Source organism: Strongylocentrotus purpuratus, unplaced genomic scaffold (assembly GCF_000002235.5).
Source record: "Strongylocentrotus purpuratus isolate Spur 01 unplaced genomic scaffold, Spur_5.0 spur5_scaffold_5, whole genome shotgun sequence".
Lineage (NCBI taxonomy): Eukaryota > Metazoa > Echinodermata > Echinoidea > Camarodonta > Strongylocentrotidae > Strongylocentrotus > Strongylocentrotus purpuratus.
Genome location: NW_022145611.1, coordinates 14,364,381 through 14,380,365, shown reverse-complemented (window position 1 = coordinate 14,380,365; position 15,985 = coordinate 14,364,381). Strand labels below are relative to the sequence as shown.

At 42.9% G+C, this 15,985-nt stretch overlaps 1 long non-coding RNA gene across 1 annotated transcript; it reads left to right on the top strand.

The window, feature by feature from the left end:
* The first annotated feature begins 1,961 nt into the window (after window positions 1-1,961).
* Window positions 1,962-15,488, top strand: LOC105442494. Its single transcript, XR_004066681.1, has 3 exons — window positions 1,962-2,537; window positions 12,895-13,111; window positions 15,145-15,488. It is a non-coding gene; the product is annotated as an uncharacterized LOC105442494 (long non-coding RNA).
* The last annotated feature ends 497 nt before the right edge of the window (window positions 15,489-15,985 follow it).

Below are 15,985 nucleotides of genomic sequence, written 5' to 3'. Positions count from 1 at the left end.
AAAAATCAAAAATCAAAAATATTGATGCCATGTACAGAAGTGGGATGTCATATGACCCCAAGTTGTCAAGGTAATTGGTTTCAAACAATTTTGTGCTAAACAATGGCGTGGTGACCACATCAGCGCCAAACATATTTGCCCTTCTCCAGTCCGTTACTTGCATGATGTCGCGGTGAACCTCATGGGCAGACTGATGTTTGGAACCAGTAACTGAGACGATGAGCGAATAGCCGAATATGACGTTAGCACTTTGTTATCAAGACTAAAGTACTCCGTCTTTAAAAAAAAGAAATCAAATCTGTAAAATAGCAATTAAAATGAGACATTGACTGGCATTCGCTTTGAAGATCGTGTTACAGTTTCTTCCCAATTTACAGACTGCCATCAATTTTCTTTGGCTGCCCCTTTTTTTAGCATTTCAGCGATGCATCACATAGACAGTCTACCTATAATACATGGACCTGAGCCATAGTCAACACATGAATCTAAAATATTAAACTTGTAGCAATTGTTGGAACTTTGTCTCTGAAATGTATATTACTTGGAAATTGTATTTGTTGCTGTGATTGTCTGTGTATTTGTTTTTATTTATTTGTCTACAGTTCCATACTTTCAGATGAAATATTTTTCTATTTAAATCATTTTTATATCACACAGAGTTGGAGCTGTCTGGTCACCATTGAGCTGAATAGTGATGGCCATGTCTCAAGTTTGTATTGAAGTAAGATTTTAGATGTTAAATTTGCCACCTCTAAAAGGAATACTCACATAATAAAGAAACAAGGTCTTTGTGTAGAAGATGTTGTTATGTTTACTTTCAGGACGATCTAAGCCATAAATACCAAAAAGACCATATATTCAGCGATGTGCTGGTATCCATGAAAGTGGCCCATTGGTCTCGGATTCTGGCATTTAAAAAAATCTCAGTTCTCTATTTCTGACATTTTATGTTTCAATCTCGATACGGACACCAAGCTCATTGTATCATCACTGCAGACTTTTGCAGAGCATTTTGTTGTCTTTCCCCTGATAGAGATAGCCTGCCCAAGCCAAGACAGGCACGGGATTACTCAGATAGCAACTATTTAGCATGTAATATCTATAATCTAATGCAATTGTCAACATCGCCTTGCTGTTCTCTATATAAAGGAAAGAGAAAGAAAGGTATATTTATATGAGCCTAAATGAATTATTAATTTTTAAACAATTTTATATTAGATCAAGTAGGTGGATATCTTCTCAGTATACTTTGACTTGACTCTCTCTCTCTCCCTCTCTCTCTGATTCCCGCATCGGTGTATCAACCTCATATGAAACACTCTTTGTGTTATGATTATTTTGTTAATATTTTAGGAATAAGACAAGTAAATTGAGAGATAGAGAGAACTTTTTCTGCTCTTTAAAACTGTTCCGGTTTTAATTTGAAAAAATATGTCCTCTCTTTTATACTTATCAGAAAAGATGCATTAGACTTCTTTTGTTTACTGTAGACATAACACTGCAAAATGAGCATTATCTTCAAATCAAGAAAATGATAATATCTCTAGAAAAGATCATTGCATTGGCACCAAACCTTTTTATTTACAATTTAGGTATGCCTAAGAGTATTTTCTATGTTATTTTTTGTGACTTTTTTGTTATTTAGTATTTTTAAAAGTTAAAATTAGGATGGAAGACTTTTTTTGTCAAAGAGAGAGTATTTTGATAATTGCATCCGTGCCTCATTTTTCACTTTTTGAAAACCGTTTTTCAGCCTTCAATTTTTGTGCATTGACTGGAAATATATTGAAAACTCTTAAAATTGACATGATATAACTCTATCTTTTAGAGAATATGAAAAATTAACTCTCTGAATTATAAAAAACATCATACCAAATTTTAGCATTTCTATTATCTCTATGTACTGAGCCTATGCAAACCTTATTTTGTATTGCTCAGTTTGAATGCTGTTATTCGTGAAAATATCCCATGGCTTAACACAGTTTTTATGAAAAGCTATAATTCAAGACTTAATATTTCATATTACCTTTTGTTCATTTCGATAATTTTATATTTTCATCACCAAAAATTAGTTTGAAATTCGAATAATTTAAAAGAATTTTAATACTCTCAGAGAGCGCCATCTATTGACCAGGCCGTGTACATTTTACATTCAACATACACACTTAACATGGGTTATGTATTATGCGAATTTCATGCTCTTGACTTAGGTTTAGTATCTACGATGATCGTTTCCCGGATTCAATAGTCAAAGGAATTAGTTTGTGCTATGACATGTCGACTACTATTAGAGAGAAATCACCAAAATGTGTTCATTACATGTGCATTGCAAGAAAGTCCGCGAAACTCGAGAAATTACTACACAAGAGAAGGGGCTACAGACAGCAATTTATCGGCTTTGCTACACTGAATATCCCCGAGCGTAGGCCGGGGGCTAACCCTAGGTGCCGCTGGCTTCTCCTCCGCCAGACTGACTGTGTATCGGACTCAAGTACTCAGCTCAGCTCAGCTCGGCGTTTGTGTTATTTATCGTACCGGTAAGTATAATTGAAAAGGCCCTAAATGTCTTAAGCACAAGTAGCTCAAATGAGCTGCTTAACTTTAGAATACCTCACTAGTCTAGGCTATGTAAATGATGAAGATAAACGTTGAAGCCCTCTAGCCTAGGCTAGGGTTAGGGTTGGGATTAGGGTTAGGGTTGGGATTAGGGTTAGGGTTACTATTAATAGTTAGGATTAGGGTTAGGTTTAGTGTTACGTAAGAAACTTCGCGATAGATCAGAAGTATATCCAAACTTTGACCCATGACTCTAGCGTGGAGAGAACATAAAATTAAACGTCGAAGCCCTAGGCCTAGGATTTAGGGTTGTTAGAGTTACTAGTCTAGACTAGTTTAGTTAGGATTAGGTTTAGTGGTTATCCTATACTTTAGGGTATTTTATTATTTTCGGTTCCTAACTTCAGTCAACAGCTCTACATGCATATATCTATTATGTCGTGTCATACGGCCCTGCTCCTGGGCGCCCACGCACAGGTTTAAAGTGACACACTGGTTTTTGAATCTACAGACCTACTTGATAATTGATTGTTTAATGGCCTGCTTTCAAGAGTGAATGTAGGGTCTATGCGTATAATCGTATATTACCTTTTTTCGTTTTTCGTTTTTTTTTATTAAATAGGAACAGTGGGTGGGATTGTTTGAGGGTGATGAGAAGAGAGACAGCATATTCATATAGCCTGGATTATTAGGGTCTAGTGGTGGGGGCGGTGGGTAGGGAGGGAGGAGGGGCAGGAAGGGGCGTTAACGGGATAAAAAGGAGTACATATTACCTACTTCGTTTTAAGGGGTTTTAGTAATTATGAACAGTGGGCAGGATTGTGTGAGGGTGATGAGTACAGTGACAGCATATTCATGTAGCCCGGATTATAAGGGGGTAGTAGTGGGGAAGCTGGGGGGGGGGGGGAAGGGACTTAATTGGATATAAAGAGGTGCATATTACCTACTTCGTTTTAAGGGGTTTTATTAAATATGAACAGTTGGCAGGCTTGTTTGAGGGTGATGAGAAGGGGGACGGCAAATTCATATAGCATGGATTATTAGGGGCTAGTGGTGGGGGCGGTGTGTGGGGAGGGGGCGGGGGCGGGAAGGGTCATTAACGGGATAAAAAGGAGTACATATTACCTCCTTCGTTTTAAGGGGTTTTATTAAATATGAACAGTAAACAGGATTGTCTGAGGGTGATAAGTATAGGGACGGCATATTCATGTAGCCTGGATTATTAGGGGCTAGTGGTGGAGGCGCTGGGGGGGGGGTGGGGTGGGGGAGGGGTCGGGGAAGGGTTGTTAATGGGATTTAAAGGAGTGCATATTACCTACTTCGTTTTTAAGGGGTTTGGTAATTATGAACAGTGGGCAGGATTGTCGAAGGGTGATGAGTAAAGGGACAGCATATTCATGTAGCCTGGATTATTAGAGGCTAGTGGTGGGGGCGCTGGGGGGGGGGGGGGGGACGGGCGTTAATTGTATATAAAGAAGTGCATATAACCTACTTCGTTTTAAGGGGTTTTATTAAATATGAACAGTGGGAAGGATTGTTTGAGGGTGATGAAAAGAGGGATGGCATATTAATATAGCCTGGATTATTAGGGGCTAGGGGGGGGGGGCGGAGGGTGGGGGAGGGAGCGAGGCCGGGAAGGGTCGTTAATGGGATATAAAGGAGTGCATATCACCTACTTCGTTTTAAGGGGTTTTATTAAATATTAACAGTGAACAGGATTGTCTGAGGGTGATGAGTATAGGGACGGCATATTCATGTAGCCTGGATAATTAGAGGCTAGTGGTGGGGGCGCTGGGGGGGGGGGACGGGCGTTAATTGGATATAAAGAAGTGCATATTACCTACTTCGTTTTAAGGGGTTTTATGTATTATGAACATAGGGCAGTATTGTTTGAGGTTGATGAGAAGAGGAAAGGCACAGTTATGTAGCCTGGATAGGAAGGGACTAGTGGTGGGGGGGGGGGGAGGGGTCGGGGTGTCGGGTAGGGGCCTTAATTGGACAAAAAGGGGTGTATATTTACCTACTTCGTTTTAAGGGTTTTTATTTATTATGAACAGAGGGCAGTATTGTTTGAGGTTGATGAGAAGAGGAAGGGCACAGTTATGTAGCCTGGATAGGAAGGGACTAGTGGTGGGGGGGGGGGGGAGGGGTCGGGGTGTCGGGTAGGGGCCTTAATTGGACAAAAAGGGGTGTATATTTACCTACTTCGTTTTAAGGGTTTTTATTTATTATGAACAGAGGGCAGTATTGTGTGAGGTTGATGAGAAGAGGAAGGGCATAGTCATGTAGCCTGGATAGGAAGGGACTTGTGGTGGGGGGGGGGGGGTCAAGGGTCGGGGGTCGGGTAGGGGCCTTAATTGGACAAAACGAGGTCTATATTACCTACTTCGTTTTAAGGGTTTTTATTAAATATGAACAGTGGGCAGGATTGTGTGAGGGTGATGAGTACAGTGACAGCATATTCATGTAGCCCGGATTATAAGGGGGTAGTAGTGGGGAAGCTGGGGGGGGGGGGGGAAGGGACTTAATTGGATATAAAGAGGTGCATATTACCTACTTCGTTTTAAGGGGTTTTATTAAATATGAACAGTAAACAGGATTGTCTGAGGGTGATAAGTATAGGGACGGCATATTCATGTAGCCTGGATTATTAGGGGCTAGTGGTGGAGGCGCTGGGGGGGGGGGGGGGTGGGGTGGGGGAGGGGTCGGGGAAGGGTTGTTAATGGGATTTAAAGGAGTGCATATTACCTACTTCGTTTTTAAGGGGGTTTGGTAATTATGAACAGTGGGCAGGATTGTCGAAGGGTGATGAGTAAAGGGACAGCATATTCATGTAGCCTGGATTATTAGAGGCTAGTGGTGGGGGCGCTGGGGGGGGGGGGACGGGCGTTAATTGTATATAAAGAAGTGCATATAACCTACTTCGTTTTAAGGGGTCTTATTAAATATGAACAGTGGGAAGGATTGTTTGAGGGTGATGAAAAGAGGGATGGCATATTAATATAGCCTGGATTATTAGGGGCTAGGGGGGGGGGGGCGGAGGGTGGGGGAGGGAGCGAGGCCGGGAAGGGTCGTTAATGGGATATAAAGGAGTGCATATCACCTACTTCGTTTTAAGGGGTTTTATTAATATTAACAGTGAACAGGATTGTCTGAGGGTGATGAGTATAGGGACGGCATATTCATGTAGCCTGGATAATTAGAGGCTAGTGGTGGGGGCGCTGGGGGGGGGGGGGGGACGGGCGTTAATTGGATATAAAGAAGTGCATATTACCTACTTCGTTTTAAGGGGTTTTATTAAATATGAACAGTGGGCAGGATTGTGTGAGGGTGATGAGAAGAGGAAGGGCACAGTTATGTAGCCTGGATAGGAAGGGACTAGTGGTGGGGGGGGGGGGGGAGGGGTCGGGGGGTGTCGGGTAGGGGCCTTAATTGGACAAAAAGGGGTGTATATTTACCTACTTCGTTTTAAGGGTTTTTATTTATTATGAACAGAGGGCAGTATTGTTTGAGGTTGATGAGAAGAGGAAGGGCACAGTTATGTAGCCTGGATAGGAAGGGACTAGTGGGGGGGGGGGGGGGAGGGGGAGGGGGCGGGGGCGGGGAAGGGTCATTAACGGAGATAAAAAGGAGTACATATTACCTCCTCGTTTTAAGGGGTTTTATTAAATATGAACAGTAAACAGGATTGTCTGAGGGTGATAAGTATAGGGACGGCATATTCATGTAGCCTGGATTATTAGGGGCTAGTGGTGGAGGCGCTGGGGGGGGGGGGGGGGGGGTGGGGTGGGGGAGGGGTCGGGGAAGGGTTGTTAATGGGATTTAAAGGAGTGCATATTACCTACTTCGTTTTAAGGGGGTTTGGTAATTATGAACAGTGGGCAGGATTGTCGAAGGGTGATGAGTAAAGGGAAGCAGCATATTCATGTAGCCTGGATTATTAGAGGCTAGTGGTGGGGGCGGGGGGGGGGGGGGGGGACGGGCGTTAATTGTATATAAAGAAGTGCATATAACCTACTTCGTTTTAAGGGGTTTTATTAAATATGAACAGTGGGAAGGATTGTTTGAGGGTGATGAAAAGAGGGATGGCATATTAATATAGCCTGGATTATTAGGGGCTAGGGGGGGGGGGGCGGAGGGTGGGGGAGGGAGCGAGGCGGGGGAAGGGTCGTTAATGGGATATAAAGGAGTGCATATCACCTACTTGGTTTTAAGGGGTTTTATTAAATATTAACAGTGAACAGGATTGTTGAGGGTGATGAGTATAGGGACGGCATATTCATGTAGCCTGGATAATTAGAGGCTAGTGGTGGGGGCGCTGGGGGGGGGGGTACGGGCGTTAATTGGATATAAAGAAGTGCATATTACCTACTTCGTTTTAAGGGGTTTTATGTATTATGAAATAGGGCAGTATTGTTTGAGGTTGATGAGAAGAGGAAGGGCACAGTTATGTAGCCTGGATAGGAAGGGACTAGTGGTGGGGGGGGGGGGGGGGAGGGTTCGGGGTGTCGGGTAGGGGGGCTTAATTGGACAAAAAGGGGTGTATATTTACCTACTTCGTTTTAAGGGTTTTATTATTATGAAACAGGGCAGTATTGTTTGAGGTTGATGAGAAGAGGAAGGGCACAGTTATGTAGCCTGGATAGGAAGGGACTAGTGGTGGGGGGGGGGGGGGGGAGGGGTCGGGTGTCGGGTAGGGGCCTTAATTGGACAAAAAGGGGTGTATATTTACCTACTTCGTTTTAAGGGTTTTTATTTATTATGAACAGAGGGCAGTATTGTGTGAGGTTGATGAGAAGAGGAAGGGCACAGTCATGTAGCCTGGATAGGAAGGGACTTGTGGTGGGGGGGGGGGGGGGGGGGTCAAGGGCGGGGGTCGGGTAGGGGCCTTAATTGGACAAAACGAGGTCTATATTACCTACTTCGTTTTAAGGGTTTTTATTAAATATGAACAGTGGGCAGGATTGTTGAGGGTGATGAGTACAGTGACAGCATATCATGTAGCCTGGATTTAAGGGGGGTGGGTAGTAGTGGGGAAGCTGGGGGGGGGGGGGGAAGGGACTTAATTGGATATAAAGAGGTGCATATTACCTACTTCATTTTAAGGGGTTTTATTAAATATGAACAGTAAACAGGATTGTCTGAGGGTGATGAGAAGGGGGACGGCCAATTCATATAGCATGGATTATTAGGGCTAGTGGTGGGGGCGGTGTGGGGGAGGGGGCGGGGGGCGGGGGGGGAAGGGTCATTAACGGGATAAAAAGGAGTACATATTACCTCCTTCGTTTTAAGGGGTTTTATTAAATATGAACAGTAAACAGGATTGTCTGAGGGTGATAAGTATAGGGACGGCATATTCATGTAGCCTGGATTATTAGGGGCTAGTGGTGGAGGCGCTGGGGGGGGGGGGGGGGTTGGGGTGGGGGAGGGGTCGGGGAAGGATTGTTAATGGGATTTAAAGGAGTGCATATTACCTACTTCGTTTTAAGGGGGTTTTATTAATTATGAACAGTGGGCAGGATTGTCGAAGGGTGATGAGTAAAGGGACAGCATATTCATGTAGCCTGGATTATTAGAGGCTAGTGGTGGGGGCGCTGGGGGGGGGGGGGGGGGGGACGGGCGTTAATAGGATATAAAGAAGTGCATATTACCTACTTTGTTTTAAGGGGTTTTATTTATTATGAACATAGGGCAGTATTGTTTGAGGTTGATGAGAAGAGGAAGGGCACAGTTATGTAGCCTGGATAGGAAGGGATAGTGGTGGTGGGGGGGGGGGGGGGGAGGGGTCGGGGGTGTCGGGTAGGGGCCTTAATTGGACAAAAAGGGGTGTATATTTACCTACTTTGTTTAAGGGTTTTTTTATGCCTCCGCCACCGAAGGTGGTGCCGGAGGCATCATGTTTTCGGGTTGTCCGTCCGTACGTCCGTACGTCCGTCCGTACGTCCGTCCGTCCGTCCGTACGTCCGTCCGTCCGTCCCGTTTGACCGTTATCACAATATCTCAAGAACCATTTAAGATTTAAACTTAAGACTCAGGAATAGTATTTATCACCATAGGAAGACGATCTGATTAGATTTTGGAGTACGTAGGTCAAAGGTCACAGGTCACAGAGGTCAACTTATGAAATTCCTTGTATTGAGTTTGTTAGCGCGATATCTCAAGAACCATTTGAGATTTAAACTTCAAACTTAAGGATAGTATGTATCACCATAGGAAGACGATCTGATTAGATTTGGAGCACGTATGTCAAAGGTCAAGGGTCACAGAGGTCAACTTATGAAATTCCATACATTGAGATTGTTATCATGATATCTCAAGAACCACTCGAGATTTAAACTTCAAACTTAGTGATAGTGTGTATCACTATAGGAAAACGATCTGATTAGATTTTGGAGCACGTATGTCAAAGGTCAAGGGTCACAGAGGTCAAATTATGAAATTCTATACATTGAGATGTATCATGATATCTCAAGAACCACTGGAGATTTAAACTTCAACTTAGTGATAGTGTGTATCACTATAGGAAAACAATCTGATTAGATTTTGGAGCACGTAGGTCAAAGGTCAAGGGTCACAGAAGTCAACTTATGAAATTCCATACATTGAGATTGTTATCATAATATCTCAAGAACCACTAGAGATTTAAACTTCAAACTAATGATAGTGGTATCACCATAGGAAGACAATCTGATTAGATTTTTGGAGCACGTAGGTCAAAGGTCAAGGGTCACAGAGGTCAACTTATGAAATTCCATACATTGAGATTGTTATCATGATATCTCAAGAACCATGGAGATTAAACTCCAAACTGTTTAAATTGCTCTATGCGGAGGCATCATTTTCGACTGCGCGCAGTCAAAATTCCATCTAGTTTATTATGAACAGAGCAGGCAGTATTGTTTGACGTTGATGAGAAGAGGAAGGGCACAGTCATGTAGCCTGGATAGGAAAGGACTTGTGGTGGGGGGGGGGAGGGGGTGGGGGGTCGGGTAGGGGCCTTAATTGGACAAAACGAGGTCTATATTACCTACTTTCGTTTTAAGGTTTTTTATTAAATATGAACAGTGGGCAGGATTGTTTGAGGGTGATGAGAAGAGGGACGGCGTGTCATATAGCCTGGATTATTAGGGGCTATTGGAGTAGGGGTGGGGGGAGGGTTCGGGGGGGGGGGGGTCGCGTAGGGCCCTAATTGGACAAAAAGGGGAGTATATTACCTACTTCGTTTTAAGGGTTTTTATTAAATATGAACAGTGGGCAGGATTGTCTGAGGGTGATGAGTAGAGGTACAGCATATTCATGTAGCCTGGATTATTAAGGGCTATTGGAGGGGGCGGTGGGGGGTAGGGTCGGGTAGGGGCCTTAATTGGATATAAAGAAGTGCATATTACCTACTACATTTTAAGGGGTTTTTTATTTATATGAACATAGGGCAGTATTGTTTGAGGTTGATGAGAAGAGGAAGGGCACAGTTATGTAGCCTGGATAGGAAGGGACTAGTGGTGGGGGGGGGGGAAGGGTCGGGGTGTCGGGTAGGGGCGTTAATTGGATATAAAGAAGTGCATATTACCTACTTCGTTTTAAGGGGTTTTATTTATTATGAACATAGGGCAGTATTGTTTGAGGTTGATGAGAAGAGGAAGGGCACAGTTATGTAGCCTGGATAGGAAGGGACTAGTGGTGGGGGGGGGGGAGGGGTCGGGGTGTCGGGTAGGGGCCTTAATTGGACAAAAAGGGGTGTATATTTACCTACTTCGTTTTAAGGGTTTTTATTTATTATGAACAGAGGGCAGTATTGTTTGAGGTTGATGAGAAGAGGAAGGGCACAGTTATGTAGCCTGGATAGGAAGGGACTAGTGGTGGGGGGGGGGGGGAGGGGTCGGGGTGTCGGGTAGGGGCCTTAATTGGACAAAAAGGGGTGTATATTTACCTACTTCGTTTTAAGGGTTTTATTTATTATGAACAGAGGGCAGTATTGTGTGAGGTGATGAGAAGAGGAAGGGCACAGTCATGTAGCCTGGATAGGAAGGGACTTGTGGTGGGGGGGGGGGGGGGAGGGGTCGGGGGGTCGGGTAGGGGCCTTAATTGGACAAAAAGGGAGTATATTACCTACTTCATTTTAAGGGTTTTTATTAAATATGAACAGTGGGCAGGATTGTCTGAGGGTGATGAGAAGAGGAATGGCATGTTCATGTAGCCTGGATTATTAGGGGCTATTGGAGGAGCGGTGGGGGGGAGGGTTCGGGGGGGGGGCCTTAATTGGACAAAAAGGGGTGTATATTACCTACTTCGTTTTAAGGGTTTTATTAAATATGAACAGTGGGCAGGATTGTCTGAGGGTGATGAGTAGAGGTACAGCATATTCATGTAGCCTGGATTATTAAGGGCTAGTGGAGGGGCGGTGGGGGAAGGGTCGGGTAGGGGCGCGTTAATTGGATATAAAGAAGTGCATATTACCTACTTCATTTTAAGGGGTTTTATTTATTATGAACATAGGGCAGTATTGTTTGAGGTTGATGAGAAGAGGAAGTACAGCATATCATGTAGCCTGGATTATAGGGGGCTATTGGAGGGGGGGTGGGGGTCGGGGGTCGGGTAGGGGCGTTAATAGGACAAAAAGGGGTGCATATTACCTACTTTGTTTTAAGGGTTTTATTTATTATGAACATAGGGCAGTATTGTTTGAGGTTGATGAGAAGAGGAAGGGCACAGTTATGTAGCCTGGATAGGAAGGGACTAGTGGTGGGGAGGGGGGGGGGGGGAGGGGTCGGGGTGTCGGGTAGGGGCCTTAATTGGACAAAAAGGGGTGTATATTTACCTACTTGTTTTAAGGGTTTTTATTTATTATGAACAGAGGGCAGTATTGTTTGAGGTTGATGAGAAGAGGAAGGGCACAGTTATGTAGCCTGGATAGGAAGGGACTAGTGGTGGGGGGGGGGGGGGAGGGGTCGGGTCGGGTAGGGCCTTAATTGGACAAAAAGGGGTGTATATTACCTACTTTGTTTAAGGGGTTTTATTAATTATGAACATATATTGGGCAGAATTGTCTGAGGGTGATGAGAAGAAGGGCACAGTGTTGTAGCCAGGATGGTTAGGGGCCGTGGGGGAAGGGGTCGAGGGGGTTGGGTAGGGGTGTTAATTGGACAAAAAGTGGTGTATATTACCTACTTCATTTTAAGGCCCCCCCCCAAACCCAGCGCCCCCTCTACTAGTCCCTAATAATCTAAAACCCCTTAAAACGAAGTAGGTAATATACACCCCTTTTGTCCAATAAACGCCTCTACCCAACCCCCCACTACCCCTCCCCCCTCCCCCCCCCCGCCCCTCCAATAGCCTCTAATAATCCATGCTCCCGGTATATGAATATGCCGTTCCTCTTCTCATCACCCTCGAACAATCCTGCTCACTGTTCATATTTAATAAAACCCCTTAAAACGAAGTAGGTAATATACACCCCTTTTTGTCCAATTAAGGCCCCTACCCGACCCTCTCGACCCTTCCCCCCACCGCCCCTCCACTAGCCCCTAACCATCCTGTCTACATCACTGTGCCCTTCCTCTTCTCATCCCCCTGAGACAATTATGCATAATGTTCATAATTGATAAAACCCCTTAAAACGAAGTAGGTAATATACACCCCTTTTTGTCGACTATGATATGTCCGACTGAAATTATAGTTTTTATTTCTCTTTATTTAATAGAGAGCCTGTATTAAGCAAGTCCTCCACCCCCCTCCCCATATTGCTGAGATCCCCATTGGTTTACTTGTAACAAGTTTCTTTGTGTGAGCACAGATATGATACAATAATAATAATAATAGTGGGTTCTTGTATAGCGCTCATGTCAGTCAGATTTGACCCTCCTGGCGCTCCCGATTATTACCCTGGCTTTAGCACAGCTGCCATACGGCGCTCTAGCATTTCAAGGAATAAATTCCTACCAGGTACCCATTTACTTCACCTGGGTGGAGTGTGGCAAATGTAGATCAATGTCTTGCGATTCCCAAATGATTAAAAAACTCAGGCAACTTTCCAACGAAGATTAAACACTTACAGACAAGTGTCTCAGATTATCTGTGATGTTTTAACCAACCTTTATTCAAGTAAAGGATAATAAGGCAAATATGGTTTGTAGACTATTTTGTGGAATTCGGTATATAAAAGTCTTATGGACTGCTTTAATATTCTAGACATATCTGTTTCTATACCGGCTCTCGTGGACGTTACATCCTACTATGACCCCTCAGCGCTCCTGCAGTGGCGTATATCCTTACTTAATCATTACTTAATCTATTCATTCATCCCCCCTGAACAATAAAGATGTTTACTTTTTCCACCTGTAGGACACCAATCCCGCATTCAAAGGATACAGGTAAAACACTGGAAGTTCCCAAAATGCCAGGTGTCAGGATGGACATACATTTTACCTTGCCAGCTCACACAAGACAAAGAGGGGATTATTATTATATTGCTCCATCTCTGGAAAGCTTTAGGGGCACAGTCTAGCATGCACTACCACGCCTTCTGCAACATTTCCACTGATCTGTGGCGTTCCTCAAGGTACCGTAACCGGCCCGCTTCTCTTTCTTCTCTACACCAGCCCACTGTCTCAGGTCATTGATTCTCACTAGGGGATTCAGCATGCGATGTACGCTGACGACACTCAGATTTATGTAACTCTTAAGCCTAATGGGAAGGATGATGTGACTCAGAAACTTAGCAGTTGCCTTGAAGACATTAGGTTCTGGTCTTCTAGCAATAGACTTTGCCTTAATGAACAAAAATCTGAAATGATCCACATTACTTCCAAATTCAGAAACGCTGATTCCTTCCCCGACTTGGTTACCGGAGAGGGTTCACTGAAGGGTTGTGAATATGTTCGAGACCTTGGTGTTTTAATCGACAAAAATCTTACATTTCAGCAGCATATTAAAAAACGTTTGTAAATCTGCATCTTTTGGAATCTTTAAAATTGGGAAAATTAGGAAACTATTTGACCAACCCACAACTGCAAAATTAACCTTTGCCTTTGTATCCTCCCACCTTGATTATTGTAATTCATTTTTTTCTGGCCTTCCTCATTCATACTTACTTCCACTCCAAAGAATTCAGAATTCTGCTGCAAGGCTTGTAACTCTCTTGAGAAAATTTGAGCACATAACCCCAATATTGCGTTCTCTCCATTGGCTTCCCATACACCATCGTATAACATTAAAAGTTCTTCTTCTGACATACAAAATTCTCCATGGCCAAGCCCCTAAATATCTTTCAGATTTGATTTCCTTACGTTCTTCTAGTTCTTTAAGACCTCTTCGATCATCATCAACCTTGCAGTTAACCCTTGGACCTTGTTGTGTTACAAAATATGGCGATCAAGCTTTTTCAGTAAATGCCCCTATCCTTTGGAATAAATTACCAGCGCATATTCATAATACTCATTCTCTTGACCAGTTTAAGTCCTTGCTGAAAACGCACCTTTTTAATTCATGAAAGATATTCTGCAGTTGTGAGTCGGTCAAAGGAGGTGCTCACCATCTTATTCTTTGTTTGTTTGATCTTATGTTTGTCCTTATGTTTGATCTCATTTTTATTTTTGTTATAACATGCATGATTTATTGAATAAAGAACAGATTTATATTTTTTGTGTTTATTATAAGCTTTAGTTGGTAATCTTAAGTCTGACAATGGTGCGCTTGGAAACACCCGTATTAAGCGTCTAATAAATGTTATGTATTATTATTATTATTATATCACAGACAAAAATCATCATTGGATTCTAACTAAACATTGTTTGAAAATTCTTTAATAGAATAAGGAATCTTAATTGGTTTTCTCAGTAGCAAGAATTAAAGATGTTTTAAATATTATTATTCCTCTATGAAAGGCATTGTTGGATATGTGACTTTATAGCAAATTATAGAGGCAGAAGGGATCAAAAGGTATTTAAGAAGAGCCTCTCCATATGGCTTTGAGGCAGTGTGCCCTGTTTATGTGTTACATCATACCAGAAATCCCATCTCCCTAGAGGGTTGGGGAAGAATGTGAAGCTCTTATTTCATCAGCTCAGTTGAGCATAAGGTCAGTGGACCTCTTGTTTATTGTTTGCGGCCCTTCAAGTGCCGCCCAGGGCACGTGCCCCCTCTGCCACCCCCATAGATAGGCCACTGAGGAAGACACTCATAATGGGCCTATTAAGTCATAAAGATCCCTTTTGGAATCGTTTTTAAAAATAATTGTGTGTGAAAGCATACAATGTCGGTGAATCGTCAAATAAGGCTTATACATAAAGCATGCACATAAATAATTCACAAGTCTGATATTAAAAGGTTTCAAGACTTAAAGATTTAAAAAAGGAACAACCCAGGAGACCAAAAGTCCACAAGATTGAAAAAGAAAGTTGTGCAGAAGCTGATTGAGATCAACATACATGTAGGTCTCTGGGGCTTTATTCCATGTTGGCCCTCGGTAAATATATACATGTACATGTACATGTACATGTATGTACTGTTGATCACTTCTGTAACTGGCCTCATAGCAAATGAATGCATTTTCATGCTAATCTGGAATCCCAATTTTGTCTTCTTTTTTTACAGGAGCCGGAGGCCACCCATGATACCCAGGAGGGGTCCCTCCCCTTTTGACCCTAGTTGACCTCCAGAACATCAAGCTCAAAAGTTTCTCTAGAAGACTTTCATGCCTCAAGAAGCCCGTATTCAGTCTTTGCACAAGGTCAGTCTCATGTTCATACAGGAGATGCCATATTGTCATTTTTAATTGTTTTGGTGATTTTAAAAACCACAGAATATTTTCCTTTCTACAGACTTGTACATAATTGGAGACCAAAATTTTAGTCAGTCGCAATATCTCAAGAACCACACTAGAGATATGAGGCTCAAACTGATAGTATATGTACCGCCCTAGGAAAATGATCTGATCAGATTTTGGGTAAATGGGGTCTAAGATCAATTCCTGAAACTAAAGGTTTTACCCGTGCTATTGTAATTGGGTTCAAACTTGATGATAGTATGTATCATCATTGGAAGAATTTGACTAGAGTTTTGGTTAATAGGTCAATGCTTTTTAATTAGAGGTATTACCCTTGTTATCGCAAGATGTAAAGAACTCCTTGAGGTATTACTAGGCCTAAACAAGAATGTTGTATTGCCCTTTAGGTGCCAGCACCTTGGTTGGTTGGTCTTTTTTAAATTTTTGTTGTTGTTCTTACTTTGTCCCTGTTTTGGCAGATATTTCTCAGTTTTTAATGCTTTAATACATGTGTTTCAGCGACATCATTCCATTCATCTCTTTTCACCTCATAATAATCCATGGTTTACAATGTTGTGTTGAGACAACACTCTGTGCTTCTCAGCTGATGAAGTTGGTTGTCAACTACCTGTAAAACCTGCTAGCAATGTGAAGATTGTTGACAAATTT